General features: G+C 37.9%; 1 long non-coding RNA gene across 2 annotated transcripts; it reads left to right on the top strand.

Annotated features, from left to right (window-relative positions):
- The first annotated feature begins 1344 nt into the window (after positions 1–1344).
- LOC131025183 (uncharacterized) lies at positions 1345–12543 on the top strand. 2 transcript variants are annotated; one of them, XR_009102103.1, is made up of 3 exons: positions 1345–2382; positions 11605–11680; positions 12277–12543. It is a non-coding gene; the product is annotated as an uncharacterized LOC131025183 (long non-coding RNA). The 2 variants fall into 2 exon arrangements; XR_009102102.1 differs by lacking the exon at positions 1345–2382 and having other exon boundaries at positions 11333–11680.
- The last annotated feature ends 4120 nt before the right edge of the window (positions 12544–16663 follow it).

The raw sequence follows: 16663 nt of genomic DNA on the forward strand, positions 1-16663 counted from the left end.
TGATCGGGACCCCAGTGATCATCTTCCTTTGCTCGAAGGAATTAAAGAGCGAAGAAAAACCTTGCGCACATAACACAAACAAAAATGGGGACAGTGGGTCACCTTGTCTCAATCCACGCGTCGGGTAGATTTTTCCAAATACCGTCATGTTCAAGAGAAAAGAGAATGACACCGATCTAACACATTTCATAATGAGCGTGTAATACCCCGTTTCCCTGAGTTAAATTTAGAATTTATTTTCGAAATTTAGAAGTAAGATGATTCACGCCGGATATAAAGAAAATGAATTTATTTTTAATTCCAACAAAAATGAGTTACAAAAACATTTGTAAATTTAGTAATTAAATTATATGCATTGCATATTTATTTAATTTAGCATTCAAGTATTTTCACGAGCTATTTATTTAGCGAACCCTGAAGAATTATTACAGTTTTCATAGTATAACCCGGAAGACTTTATTATATTATATTTAATTTCTCCACCAAATTTCCCACATCTACCTACTCTTCCACCTCCTCCATGACAGCCATGCCACCTTCCTTTACACCTCCTTTCCACCTCCATGACAGCCCTTTACACTTAACATCCACTTTCAAATTCCACTTAACATCACTGCAGCCAAGTCATTCCTCCTCCTACGCCATATCCCCTTCTCCTACAAATCCGACAGCAAATTCATTCTCCCAATCTCCAAAATCTTTCAACATTCATTATATATGTATTTTCCACTCAAGAGAAGCTCAAAAGAAATCCAGACAACAACGACTCAACTCCATCCAAAATTCCTTAAGGTTTCATTTATAAATTTCCTTGATTATTTCAGTTTGCTCACAATCACAGCATCTAAATTTCAGTTCAGCAAACCATTTTCATACTTAAAAGAAAATCATTTTTAGCAGGCAACTCATTCATTGATAAACATGCGTAGCATATATTTGTGTTTTCTAACAAGCAAGAAACTGAGTAAAGAAATGAACTTTACATATGTATATACTTTTCTTTACATACATGAATGAACATGATTAAATGAAAATAGAATAAAATGAGTTTTGAAGCCTTAAATTTATCTTCAATTTTGGAGTGGGTTTTGTGCGATTGGAGTCGGGGGACGTCAGTTGATGCTGGGGTCGAGAGATCGGCGAGAGTGGAAGAGGGAGGCCAGGGCGCGGCAGCCTTGCTGTTGCTGTCGTCCGGCCACGGACGAGGGGGAGTTCAGGTGACTGGTCGGAGCTGGTCTGGGTGGAGGTTAGGGCTCCGGCGGGTGGCTCCGGCTGCTGCTCGTCGGCGGGAGTCAAAGAGAGAATTCTGAGGGAGGTGAGGCCGAAGGCTGCCTTCACCGGAGGAGAGGCCGGCGGCGTCCCGTCATCGCCAAGGAGGAAGGCGATGGTGGTAGTGGTTGGGTTTCAGCGGAGGGCTGAACGGAGGGTTGAGCGGAGGACGACGGGGCCGTGAGCGGCGCAAGGAGCGTCTGCGTGTGCGGGTTCTGTTTGAGTGAGAAGAAGGGTGACGGCCGGTGGCCTTGCTGCCGTCGTCCGCCGGAAGAGATTCGGGGAAGAAGGGGGCGAGCTTGGCGTGAAGAGGAAGAGAGTGAGATATGTTATGCGTGTGTGTGTGACCGAGAGAGAGAGTAGGGAAGAAAAGGGGGTGGGATGTTGGGCTTTAGGTTTGGGCTTTGAAGTGTTGGGCCTTTGTTTTAAATTTTGATTTGGGCCGATTTTAATTGAGGGTGGACTTGCGAATTGGGCTCAATTTATTTAATTAGTTATGGGCCGATTTTTATAAGTACTTGGGCCGAGATTTTTAATTAAATGGGCTGGGTTATTTCTTAATTTTGGGCCGATTTTCTATATTAAGCTGGGCCTTTGATTATTTTAAAATCATGGGCTGCCCAAGTATTTATTTAATTGGATTTGTACAGATTTTATTTAAAGGAGCTACACTATTATAATTAATTAGACTTATTAAGTTTAATTAATTATTTTCAAAGAGTAAATTTTTATAATAATATTAAATTATTATTATAAGCATATTTTAAGTAAATTACTTATTATATGCTAAGCATGACAAGATTTGCATTATATTTTGCAATAAGAATATTTATGATTTAATTGGTTTTATTTATAATTCCAATTATTAAAAGATGAGTAAGAATATTGTTGGTGTTCTTAACTCAAGAGAAAATGTTTTCAATTATTTATTCATTAAATTTTGAAAACCCGGCTAAGTGAATCATAGAATATTAAGCACTACACCATGACTTAAGATTAGAATTCAAGGAGACCTATTGAGAATAGATTTCTTGTAGGCTTTGAGCAACAGGAGGATTAGCATTGCTATTCCGATTCAGAGATAAGGATAAACGACAGGCTTTGCCTAATCAGGTGGGCATTACTTTTACTATACGTATATAGAGATCCCCTGCGTGTCGTAGGCCTCTTATACGAATATATGCATGAGATGATTTTAACTGTTAATTTCAGTTTATTATTATGCCCAAATGATAAATGACTCTTATGAAATAAAAATGAAATGTTTATGAAATGAAATGAAATGTTTATGAAATGATTGACTGCCAAAAATGTTTATGTTTTTATATGTATCCTATCTGTGTTGGTTCGCCAACTTTAAAGGAAATCCAATTGGGATCCTATGCTAGACAAAGGTCGCTAGCTAGGGTTAACGTGTACACTCATGGAGACCGCGAGTCGCTTGCGACCGGTCTTGGCGTCCGTGGTAAGGAGGCCTCCTTCCCGGCGCGTGACAGAAAGGAACAGATATGGATCATATGAAGGAAAATGATCGGCCGATCGACTTTATGAAAATGAAAGAAATATTTTAGTAAGCACAGGACATTTAAGAAAACCCCTGTGTGTTACTGTTATGGCAGTTCAATTTATATATGTATGCATGTTGTATTTTCGGCTATACCCACTGAGTATTTTTATACTCAGCCCTGCATGTATTTCTAAATGTGCAGGTTGAGCAGTTGATGGAATGGAATGATGTTGAGCGGGTGTTCCTTTGACATTTCGAGAAATGTAACCTTGAGTATACATCTTCATATGTATATCTCACACGTTTTCCGCTGCAAAACACTTTGATTAAGATAGCTCTATGATATGAAGTTGTGATACGTGTTATTGGGTAACCACCTTAATCAGTTCTCAATTATGTGTATCCAAATAATCATATATGATCCTAGCATTTTATCTATGAGTGACATTTCCATATACTTTAATGTTAAGTAATTGTCCATTTCCATTTCTTATTGTTCACCCCAAGTCATAACCCCGGTTAAACCGTCATTGGGATAGTGGGCTGTGACAGAGTGGTATCAGAGCGGTTCGTTCGCTCTGACCCTAGAAACCTTATTCTAAAGAGTCGAGTCTAGTTTGATTCTTTAGACTTACATGGGTTCATATGGCACCGCTCAACACTCCATTGCATCGTGCTCAATCAAGGAAAGAAGGTAACTGCAGTTTCAACGTTTTAAAGATGTTAATGTTCTAAAATGCTTCATGAATATGTTTATGTGAAGAGCATGTTATGATGGAATGTTGAATGTTTTGCCTTTCATGGCATATTTTTGCAGTCTATGATGTTATGATCAGATGAATAATAGAAAAGTGACATATGTTTTCCCAGAGAACATAGATTGTTATAAGTTGCATGATCACAATTTTAAAAGAACATAGACTACTAGATTAGTAGTATATCTCTACAATCTAGATTTTTAAGGTGATGATGTAGAAGAATGAAAGAGAACTTAGAGCGTTTCAGGTCCCTTAAGAAAATGATGGTTCTTTTGAACTACAAAGAGGATTGAAAAGATATGTACGAGGTAAAGGAAAAGCACAGAATGACGATACGCGACGAATTCAAGGTAAACGTTGCATCAAAGGTTGAACCATAGTCTCTACGTTCAAATGTTCAAGTGCGACGGAATATCAAATCGACTTTTGCTACAGGACAGATTTTAAGAATAGTGTGTTTTGCCTGTGTACGTATGTCTGTGTGTATATGTCTTAAGAGAGGTTTGGGGTTTGAGATCAATAGGATAGAGAACCTTAAGATAAGTTTAGTTGTCATAATGAGCTTATGATTTGTTATGTATAATATGTTCATGGCTCTTCAAGTTCGGGACGATGTTTCCCGTGTGACTGGGAGGTGATGATGTTGGACCTGGCCAGTCCACATGATCCAAATCTCAGTAGACGTCTTTTGGGTTGAAAACCCATGTGTTTCAACTTTCGGTTGAAAAGCCAGGTGGGTTCGTACTCGAGGTCATTTTGTTCGACCTAGTAGTTAATAATTTCATACCCTCTGGTCATTCTTTTGATTCTCTTGAACAATTTCTACAACACCTTGCTTTGATGTTGTGTTGAGTTTGAGCCTTGCAACTCGTGAGTTGTCATAATAGATTCCCTTGTTTGATAAGACCAAGAAATGTTAGTCTACCGATGTAGTATACTACCCAAATTATGGCTTCGTATAATTGTGTCTCATTGTAATTAGTTGAGATTAGTCTTTGTCCTGTTAGTGATATCGACCACTCATTACGATAAAAATTCAGAGTCCAAGCTAAGACCGTAATATAGTGTTCGAGTACGAGGACTTAAGTTAATTGGTCTATGATAGTTTTAAGATAAATTCATAGGAAAGTGTTATTCATGTGATAGGTAACAAGAAATGGGTTGATGACTATTTTAGTCTTTGGAAAAAAGAATACCCCGTAGATGAGCCCTGGGAATAAGGTAGGAGCAAAATGAACCGCCGAAAAAGGACGAGGGAACTTATTCTCAAGTAAATCTCGTGTATATAAATTGGAATTAGGAATCCAATTGATATGAGGAGAGACCCGAATCTATTCTAGATCGGAAAGTTAAAGTACTAAGGAATAAGTCGATACCCTTAGTAATAGTTCTTTGGAAGCACTATGATCAAGAAAAGGCGATGTGGGAACTCGATTCTAGCATGAATGAGAAGTACCCAGAATTATTTTCTGTGGTACAAATTTCGTGACGAAATTTCTTTTAAAGTGGATAGTATGTCATACCCCGACTTTTAATCCCTGATTAAGGGCTTAATTATTAATAATTAGGATTCGGCATCCATTTATAATAAAAACTGGTTTGATTTATCTGATGTGATTTAATCATTATATATGTGTTTTAATGTGCTTAGTTAAAGGAAAATTTTTATAAATGTGGTGCATAAGTTTTAATTGGTGAGTTAAGTGTATTTATATGAGCCACATGAATTTTAAATTATGCATGAAGTTATGAATTTTATCTAAATTTGATAGTACATGTAACACCCCGTACTTTTCCCTATGTTGTGAGATAGTGTCTTAACACTATTGAGAATACTGAGATGTCAGAGAGATTGACTGTCCTATTAAGAAAATAGGAATAATGAGTTGGAAATAGAGTCGAGAAAGAAAGAGTGAAAAACCTTGATAAAAAAAAAAAAAATCGGTCGGAGAGACGTCTAGTTTGTCTGTGTTTGCCGACTGCTTTGACGTGATATTATGTGAAATTACGTGACTGATTGATTATGTGAGTTTTGTTACGTATGTCATTGTGAGCAAGTTATTATGATTTTTATTTGATGACTTTAGCACTTGGAATTTTAATTAAGTTTTCAAAGCAAGTGCAGTTTATTTTTACCGAGAAATCAAAGAATGCCGGTTTATGAAAATTTTTTCCAAACGAAATATTTTCAAATCATTTTTCCTATGATGAGGAATATTATAATTGAGTGAGTGCACTAATATTAGTGCCATATTTATTTTAAATATTGGTCACAAGAGTTTTGTAGCATTGCATTAATTAGTAATTAGTCTTTTATGATTTTGTTAATGTAGCTTAATACATGATTTATTCTAGACTACACAACCTTACACACACATGATTATTTTAATCTAATAAGCATGTGATTAATTTCCTTAGCCTTACTTGAAGTGGACGTGTGGTATGAAGATGAAGGGAAGGGATTAGTGTATAGGGGGGACAAGTATTAAATGGTGAATAGTGTTTGGTCTCCAATCATCCTTCCTAAGCAAGACAAATTCACTTCATTTCCCTCATTTTCTTCACCATTCGGCCACTCTCAATCTCTCTCCCTCTCTTCCGATTTTGCTCCAAAAGATCACCATAGATGAATCACCAAAGCTTCCAAGTTCACATCAAGATCAATTCCTCCACCAAATCAACATAAACACCTTTCAATTCTTGAAGATTTCAAGAGGACCGTGGGGTTTGGTTTGAAGAGTGAGAAAGGAAAACTTTGATTTTTGTTTAATCTTGGGTAAGTGATTCTTATTTTTATAGATCTAGATTGTATGATGTTAAATGTGAGTATATGATCATGATTGAACAAGAAAATCACCCAACTTATTTCTATGAAATCTTCGAAAATTAGGGGCTTGAAACCCTACGAAATTTTGTTGTTTGTTTTCTTGAATTGGCTTGAGTTATATGATGATTGATGATTATTGAGTTAATATATATGAATATCTTGATGATTAGCCATGAGATATAGATTTTTCTATTAGGTTAGTTTACCTAAAATTGGGATGTTGAGATCCTATGAATCAATTGATGTATTGATGATGGATTTGAGTTTATGAGATGATCTAGATGATTAATGATGGATGAGATTGAAGCTTGAGGTTGAGAAATGAAAAATGAAAAGTGTTAGTTTGAGGAAGAAGATGACATACATATGTATCTATATGTGATCTTGTTTTATGATGTTGATTTGTGCTAATTGGTAACCTAGGATGTTAGATCTATGATTTGATCAATAGGTTATACATGATTAGTGATATTTTCAAAAGAGTTTAGTTTAATAAAAATTAGGACTTTTTGCCTATGTGTTATTAAAGTGATTTTGGCTTAAGATATATGTATTTGAGCATGATATTAGTGTATAATTATGTTTGAGTAAGTCTTTTGTTGGCTAAGAAATTTTTGACTTAGTTTAGTTTGTATGAGTTTTTGAGTTTTCATATTTTGAGAAGTCGATGATTGATAAAATGAGGTCTAATTGCTTTATGACCATTATGTGAAAGTTTGTCATGTTTTATTAAGAGTTTTATGATGATACATGAAGTTTCATTAGAGTTTAGTACATGATAAAAGGGAATCTATATGTGTATAATGAGTTATATGATGAATGAGATCATGTTTGAATAATTGAGTAATTTTGTGCATGAAAATGAAAAGAGAATTTTAATGATGCGTTCATTGAAACGTTTTACTAGAGATTTGAGGTTATGATGTAAGAAGAGAGTCAAGATTTGAGTATGATGAGCATTATAATGTGCCTGAATGTTTGTGGGTGTTATATGTGTTTAAAATGAGCTTTGATGAGTTTCCTTGAAGGAATATTGAGTTGAGTATTTTAAGAGTTTGAGATGAGATTTTGGTGAATTTCGTAGGCCTACTGACCTACTGTGATCGACGGTTTTTAAATGTCAAAAAGCTTTGAAAATTTTATACCAAGTCTCTACATGAGTCTTGAGAACATCGGTAAAATTTCAAGTCATTTGGACTTCATTTACTATTTTTATAAAATACAAAACCGAAACTGCACATTACTACCGAGAGTTTCAGAGAGCAGGGGAAAGAGTCATTCATTTCAGTAGCTTCCTGTGTGATCTAGCTTTCCAAAATTTTATGGTATTAACCTTATTGAGTTAGCTAGATATCCACAAAATTTGAGCCCAGTTTGACAACATTTACTATTAAAAAAAAAAAAAATCCAAGTTTTCGATTGCTCAAAACTGCCGAATATGGTAGGCTGTAGTAAAACAGTCATATCTCCTACAATACTTCGAGTTTTTGACTCTACTTTTTTTTTTATATGAAATTAGACTCGATGACCTTTCTTTTGGTATGAGTCTCGAGTCCAGGAGGTGTCGGAGTAAGAACAGGTTAGATTTTGAAGTTGAGTCAGTGTAAAAACAGAGCATGTTTTGATAATGTTTGATTGTGTTTTCTTATATGCCTTATGTGATTGTGTTGTCTATGTGTTGAATGAGATTGGACGAGCCTTATATGAGAGATAAATCGAGACTTAGTACCATGATTTTCTTGATACTTATCCTTGAACTTAAGGATTTGAGATGAGTGGAGAGTTTATATAGAGATGAGTAAAGAGATAGAATATGAGATAGAGCATGAGTTAAGGCTTTATGAGTATGGATTTTTAAAAGGATTAAAATGTTTTAAATCAATTCCTTTTTAATGGAGTTTAAAATGCTTATTTAAGTCATTTATAAATGAATAATGAGAAATGCGTAAAGAAGTTCGTAAATGAATCGCGGCATGAGATTTTCAATTTCCCTAGTAAACTAAGGAGATATTATGAAGGAACAAGCAATGAACGAGACTCTCACCACCGAGTCACTACAACAAATTGGAGAAGGAAAAAGTTCACGCACAAACAAGATATGTACACCACGTCAAGATGGAGGTAAAGAAAAAGGAAATGGAAGGAAAGCACTAGAACTAAACTTAAGGTATAACCCAACCCCAAGGCTAGTAGGCTCAAGTTAAGAGAGTGAATGCTTTGGCTAAAGTGCCAGAAGCTACAGCAAGAATAAAGTTGGAACGCCACCACAATGGAAACTTAGAAACCCTCATTAAATAATCATTTGGAAATGAGAAAATGAGTTTACATGGCAGAAGGAGTGCCATTAATCTTTAAGTGAAAGTTACCAAGATGATGAGAAAAGTTTGATATTAGAATTCCCTAGTCAAATCTGAGAAGGTGACTTAGGACGAAGGAAACAATTAAGGTAGTTCACCACTTTACTAAGATGAAGTGGGTGAAAGAATGTTGTTAGGTCCTGAACTGGTCCAACAGACGATTGAGAAAGTCGACCACATCAAGCAAAGAATCAAAGAAACTCAAGATAGACAAAAGTCTTACGCCGATAAACGCCGATTGGAATTAGAATTTAATGTTGGGGATCGAGTTTTCCTCAAAGTCTCTCCCTCAAAGGGAGTTATACGTTTTGGAAAGAGGGGCAAGTTACGACCCCGTTATATAGGACCTTTTGAGACCCTAGATAAGTTAGGTCTTTGTAGCCTATAAGTTGGCTCTGCCACCAAGCATTGTGGATGTATACAATACGTATAGCACCTCGCAATTAAGAAAGCATGTGATTAAGCAAGATAAAGTAGTCCTAGCCAGGACCTAAGTTGTGATGAGAAATCAGTCCAGATACTTGATCGCAAGATTCAAGTTTTACGAGACAATAATATTGTTCTCGTCATGTAGTGGAACCATCACAGGATGGAAAAGGCCACAAAAGAGATGAATGAAACGAATGACTAGTATCACAAGATAGAATACCAGATATGCAATTCCGAGGACGGAATTTTTATAAGGAGGGAGGAATGTAATACCCCGTTTCCCTGAGTTAAATTTAGAATTTATTTTCGAAATTTAGAAGTAAGATGATTCACGCCGGATATAAAGAAAATGAATTTATTTTTAATTCCAACAAAAATGAGTTACAAAAACATTTGTAAATTTAGTAATTAAATTATATGCATTGCATATTTATTTAATTTAGCATTCAAGTATTTTCACGAGCTATTTATTTAGCGAACCCTGAAGAATTATTACAGTTTTCATAGTATAACCCGGAAGACTTTATTATATTATATTTAATTTCTCCACCAAATTTCCCACATCTACCTACTCTTCCACCTCCTCCATGACAGCCATGCCACCTTCCTTTACACCTCCTTTCCACCTCCATGACAGCCCTTTACACTTAACATCCACTTTCAAATTCCACTTAACATCACTGCAGCCAAGTCATTCCTCCTCCTATGCCATATCCCCTTCTCCTACAAATCCGACAGCAAATTCATTCTCCCAATCTCCAAAATCTTTCAACATTCATTATATATGTATTTTCCACTCAAGAGAAGCTCAAAAGAAATCCAGACAACAACGACTCAACTCCATCCAAAATTCCTTAAGGTTTCATTTATAAATTTCCTTGATTATTTCAGTTTGCTCACAATCACAGCATCTAAATTTCAGTTCAGCAAACCATTTTCATACTTAAAAGAAAATCATTTTTAGCAGGCAACTCATTCATTGATAAACATGCGTAGCATATATTTGTGTTTTCTAACAAGCAAGAAACTGAGTAAAGAAATGAACTTTACATATGTATATACTTTTCTTTACATACATGAATGAACATGATTAAATGAAAATAGAATAAAATGAGTTTTGAAGCCTTAAATTTATCTTCAATTTTGGAGTGGGTTTTGTGCGATTGGAGTCGGGGGACGTCAGTTGATGCTGGGGTCGAGAGATCGGCGAGAGTGGAAGAGGGAGGCCAGGGCGCGGCAGCCTTGCTGTTGCTGTCGTCCGGCCACGGACGAGGGGGAGTTCAGGTGACTGGTCGGAGCTGGTCTGGGTGGAGGTTAGGGCTCCGGCGGGTGGCTCCGGCTGCTGCTCGTCGGCGGGAGTCAAAGAGAGAATTCTGAGGGAGGTGAGGCCGAAGGCTGCCTTCACCGGAGGAGAGGCCGGCGGCGTCCCATCATCGCCAAGGAGGAAGGCGATGGTGGTAGTGGTTGGGTTTCAGCGGAGGGCTGAACGGAGGGTTGAGCGGAGGACGACGGGGCCGTGAGCGGCGCAAGGAGCGTCTGCGTGTGCGGGTTCTGTTTGAGTGAGAAGAAGGGTGACGGCCGGCGGCCTTGCTGCCGTCGTCCGCCGGAAGAGATTCGGGGAAGAAGGGGGCGAGCTTGGCGTGAAGAGGAAGAGAGTGAGATATGTTATGCGTGTGTGTGTCACCGAGAGAGAGAGTAGGGAAGAAAAGGGGGTGGGATGTTGGGCTTTAGGTTTGGGCTTTGAAGTGTTGGGCCTTTGTTTTAAATTTTGATTTGGGCCGATTTTAATTGAGGGTGGACTTGCGAATTGGGCTCAATTTATTTAATTAGTTATGGGCCGATTTTTATAAGTACTTGGGCCGAGATTTATAGACGAATAAGGAGATCTATAGACGAACCTCTGGTGCTTAGGCAGATCTATAGACGAACCTCTGGTACTTGGGCCGAGATTTTTAATTAAATGGGCTGGGTTATTTCTTAATTTTGGGCCGATTTTCTATATTAAGCTGGGCCTTTGATTATTTTAAAATCATGGGCTGCCCAAGTATTTATTTAATTGGATTTGTACAGATTTTATTTAAAGGAGCTACACTATTATAATTAATTAGACTTATTAAGTTTAATTAATTATTTTCAAAGACTAAATTTTTATAATAATATTAAATTATTATTATAAGCATATTTTAAGTAAATTACTTATTATATGCTAAGCATGACAAGATTTGCATTATATTTTGCAATAAGAATATTTATGATTTAATTGGTTTTATTTATAATTCCAATTATTAAAAGATGAGTAAGAATATTGTTGGTGTTCTTAACTCAAGAGAAAATGTTTTCAATTATTTATTCATTAAATTTTGAAAACCCGGCTAAGTGAATCATAGAATATTAAGCACTACACCATGACTTAAGATTAGAATTCAAGGAGACCTATTGAGAATAGATTTCTTGTAGGCTTTGAGCAACAGGAGGATTAGCATTGCTATTCCGATTCAGAGATAAGGATAAACGACAGGCTTTGCCTAATCAGGTGGGCATTACTTTTACTATACGTATATAGAGATCCCCTGCGTGTCGTAGGCCTCTTATACGAATATATGCATGAGATGATTTTAACTGTTAATTTCAGTTTATTATTATGCCCAAATGATAAATGACTCTTATGAAATAAAAATGAAATGTTTATGAAATGAAATGAAATGTTTATGAAATGATTGACTGCCAAAAATGTTTATGTTTTTATATGTATCCTATCTGTGTTGGTTCGCCAACTTTAAAGGAAATCCAATTGGGATCCTATGCTAGACAAAGGTCGCTAGCTAGGGTTAACGTGTACACTCATGGAGACCGCGAGTCGCTTGCGACCGGTCTTGGCGTCCGTGGTAAGGAGGCCTCCTTCCCGGCGCGTGACAGAAAGGAACAGATATGGATCATATGAAGGAAAATGATCGGCCGATCGACTTTATGAAAATGAAAGAAATATTTTAGTAAGCACAGGACATTTAAGAAAACCCCTGTGTGTTACTGTTATGGCAGTTCAATTTATATATGTATGCATGTTGTATTTTCGGCTATACCCACTGAGTATTTTTATACTCAGCCCTGCATGTATTTCTAAATGTGCAGGTTGAGCAGTTGATGGAATGGAATGATGTTGAGCGGGTGTTCCTTTGACATTTCGAGAAATGTAACCTTGAGTATACATCTTCATATGTATATCTCACACGTTTTCCGCTGCAAAACACTTTGATTAAGATAGCTCTATGATATGAAGTTGTGATACGTGTTATTGGGTAACCACCTTAATCAGTTCTCAATTATGTGTATCCAAATAATCATATATGATCCTAGCATTTTATCTATGAGTGACATTTCCATATACTTTAATGTTAAGTAATTGTCCATTTCCATTTCTTATTGTTCACCCCAAGTCATAACCCCGGTTAAACCGTCATTGGGATAGTGGGCTGTGACAGAGCGTGCAAAGGGCATCCGGAAAACCCATTCTCTTCAACACCGCCTCCAGGTAATCCCATTCCACTCGATCATACGCTTTACTCATATCCAATTTCAACGCAGCATACCCCTTCTTTCCTTTTTTTTTGGTTCCTAATCCAATGTTGACACTCGAAACTAATCAAGATGTTGTCTATGATCTGCCTGCCCTTCAAAAAAGCACTTTGTGCTTGATCAATCACCTGTCCCAACACATGTCTCAGCCGATTCACCAAAACTTTAGAAACAATCTTATAAATGGTGTTGCACATACTCAGAGGCCTGAAGTCAGAGACCATCGAAGGTTTCTCTACCTTAGGGATAAGTGCAATCAACGTCTCGTTCCACTCCTTTACCTCGACTCTCCCATTCAAAACCGCAAGCACTTGCGAGGTAACAAACTCACCCAAGGCAGACCAAAAACGTTGATAAAAACGTGCATTGAATCCATCTGGCCCCGATACCTTCGTAGGGTGCATCTCGAAAACTGCCCTTTCAATCTCCTCTGCCTCATAATGTTTCTGTAACACGGTTCGATCTGCCTCGTCAATTCTTTCTTGAATCAATCCCACCACATCCTCAATTTTCCTAGAAGAAGGCCTATCCGAGCAGAAAAGTTTCTGGAAATAATCCCTAAAAAGCTAAGCTTTGTCTTTCTCATCTTCAATCCACACACCTGCCTCATTCTTCAATTTTTTATACCATTCTTTTTACGTCGCTTAGAAGCATGGGAGTGAAAAGCCCCAGAATTACGGTCTCCATTAGCAAGCCAGTTCACTCTAGCTCGTTGCTTCTAATGGCACGCTTCTGCCTCGACCGCCTGCTCTATCCTCCTAGTGAGGTCAAGAATGTCTTGGCAAGTAGCCTCCCCCCCAGCCCTTTCATAAGTCTAACTCTTTCCTTCCGCATCCCAGCGACCTTCTTACTAATTGAGTCGAACCTCTTCTTGGCCCACTTGGTTAAAAACTATTCATACCGTTGAAGCTTGGTATTCACATATCCCACATGGTAGAGCGACGACCATTCACAAAGGAAATCCGGTACAAACTCTTTTTCGGTAAACCATTTCTCCTCAAAGTGAAAACGCCCTTTACCATAGTTAATCACTCTCTCATTCTCCTGCTCCACACAAATGACAAGCCTATGATCAGACCCAAAAAAGTCCATCGCCGTGGTGTAGCAATTGGAGTACTCACTGTTCCAAAGATCATTACCAAAAAATCTGTCAAGTCTTTCAAAAATGGGCTCATCCGCTCTTTTATTCATCCACGTATGCGTCTTGTCCGGGGACGCCACCTCCTGTAAGCTACAGTAGTACAAGGCCTCGCGAAAGGTGTTCATTTGACTCCGTGGGCGGGCTTTCCCTCCAAACTTCTCCGAATCAGCAAGCACCTCGTTGAAATCCCCGCCAACGAGCCAAGGCATATCCTCTGTGGGAATCTGGTCACTAAGTCTTTTCAACAACTCCCATGAGAATCTTCGTTGTCTAGTTTCCGGGTTCCCATAAAATCCGGTAAATCTCCACCTTTTTCCTTCCCACATGACATAACAGTCCACATGTCCCTGTGAAAAGGATAAAATATGAACTTTAACTTCCGCTTTCCACATCAAAATAAGATCCCCTTTTCGCCCTTTAGCGTCCACCACAAATAATCCATCATAGTCCAGCAAACTTCTCCATAAATTACATTGATTCTTGACGAGCTTCGTCTCACAAAGGAAGACGACCTCCGGGGATTGGCCGACTAAGAGTCGGCGAAACTCATGGAATGCACGTGGATTTCCCAGTCCCCGTGCATTCCAAATTAAGTGTTTCATAATGCCCGGCAGGGCTGCATCGTAGCAGCCTCCGCCGTTAGTTGTGTCATCTCCGTCGTTTCCATTTCCACCGCCTTCGTTCTCTTATTCTCACGCCCATCCTCAGCCTCCCCCGTCTTCTCCATTTCACCTCTCTTGCCAATCAGGAAATCACTCTCTCCCTTATTCCTTTTTTTACCCTCACTAGTGTCTCGGGTTGTGGTCCTAGCAAGCCTTTTCCAGCCCTTGCTCTGTTTCTTAAATGATGTCTTGCTATGGGCCCCTTTTTTTCTGGCCTCAATTTGCTGCTTTCCTTGCACCTCCTCTTCAATTTCCTTGCCGCCCTCTCTCATTTCTCCCATGTCATTCTCTCTCTCCTTATTCATTTCCACATCAATCGCATTTCGTGTAGTCCGTCTCTCACTCATTTTCTCCTCCTCCGACTCCCTCAAAACATTCATTTCTAGTTGCTTCTGCCCCCTTTGTACTTTTCCCTCACCACCCGCCACTTCCTTCTCCTCTACCCCGCTCGCCCCCTCCCTCACTGGCTCATCAACCGCCATCTCTTCCCCCCCCTAAAACACCATGCACCACTATCTCCTTACTCCTGCCTTCCCCCTCTTTAACCACCATTTGAGCTTCCTTTCCCCTGTTAAACTGTCGATCATTGTTGCGTGGTGGAGCCCTCGGGCCATAAGGGCTTTCTTTCGCCAGCTAGGCTGCGCTTTGTACGTTACTCGTCTGTAATCAACACCCCTTCCAGCCCTAAGCCATGTACCGAATGAGGGATTCGCCTTCTCTTTATCACTTAACCCACAATCTTTAAGATGGTGCCCAATTTTTCCACAAGCGAAGCAAAATAGATCTGGTAATTTTTCATACAGAATAAGCACCATAGTTTCCTCAGTTTCTCCTTCAAGTTTGGTTGGGACACATCGCACCAGAGGTTCGTCTATAGATCTCCTTATCCGCACCCTAGCATATCTGCCTAAGCACAACCCCCTTTCTCCTTCGTCCACTTCCAGGACAGTTCCGATTTGTTCCCCAATCCTCCTAACAATTTGACTTTCCAGACATGCTAGTGGCATATTGTGTAATTGGACCACATTGCAATATCACCAAACACCGTCATCGCCGCCGTTTACATCGAATCCACTTTTTTCATTAACACAAGATCATTGAACCAATGCCACGGTCCATCCTTCAAAATCCTCTCTCGATCTGTTTCCAAATCCAGTGTGATGACAAACATATTACCTCCCACAATTTCAACTTCACACGCCCCCCAAATGTGTAAAATATCTGGTAATTTTTCCCTCAAGGTCTCACGATTGGGCTGTCTCCTTCCATAGATTTTCCCCAACATAAGTTTATCAGCCCTAGCAGTCCCTCTGTCCGCTTCCTTTTTGGTTATTGTAACAGATTTCGAAGCCGCCTCGGTGGATAATTTTAGTGCCGCTACCCTCTTCAAAATCTCCTCTGGATCCATTGTAAGATTCACCAACACTCACTCGCAGATCGAGGACCGCAAATCTTTTCCAATAAAAGAAGGCTTCTCTCTCGGAACCTTAGTCGCCAAGGTTTCAGAGGATTTTTCGATATGTTCGGCGAGTTGCAAAGTTGGGCCAACATTTAGTATACTAGTATTTGCGCCCCGTGCAATGCACATGAAACATTTTTATATTTCTACACCTATATAAAATTGAACCAATTCAATTGTTATAATTATAAATAAAATAAAAAATTAATTTTAACTTAATATATTTGAGGTGAATATTGAGAAAAATAAAGAAGAATTCATAATAATAAAAATTGATATTATGAAAAGTTAAAAAATAAAAATAAAAATTTAAAAAAATAAAGAATACATATTTATTCAAAAGAAGATAAGAGATGAAAAATAAAAAATAAAAAAAATAAAAAACACATATTTATTCAAAAGAAGATAAGAGATGAAAGATGTTTTTTCTAAAATTTTCATCTTTAAATAAATATATTTTTTATTTTTTAAATTAAATATTTATATAAAATATACAAAATTAAAACTTTTATTGTGCTCTTTAATTTAATATGTATATTAAATATTTTATAATTAGTCGAATTTCACAATTTCTGAAAGAAATACTCCCTCCAATCTTTTTATAAGTCATTTTATAAAAAAAATTGTTTGCAAAATATAATTCGTTTTACATTTAGTTACCCTCTCTACCCCTAATCTCAT

Source organism: Salvia miltiorrhiza, chromosome 5, assembly GCF_028751815.1.
Source record: "Salvia miltiorrhiza cultivar Shanhuang (shh) chromosome 5, IMPLAD_Smil_shh, whole genome shotgun sequence".
In the NCBI taxonomy this organism is placed as follows: Eukaryota; Viridiplantae; Streptophyta; class Magnoliopsida; order Lamiales; family Lamiaceae; genus Salvia; species Salvia miltiorrhiza.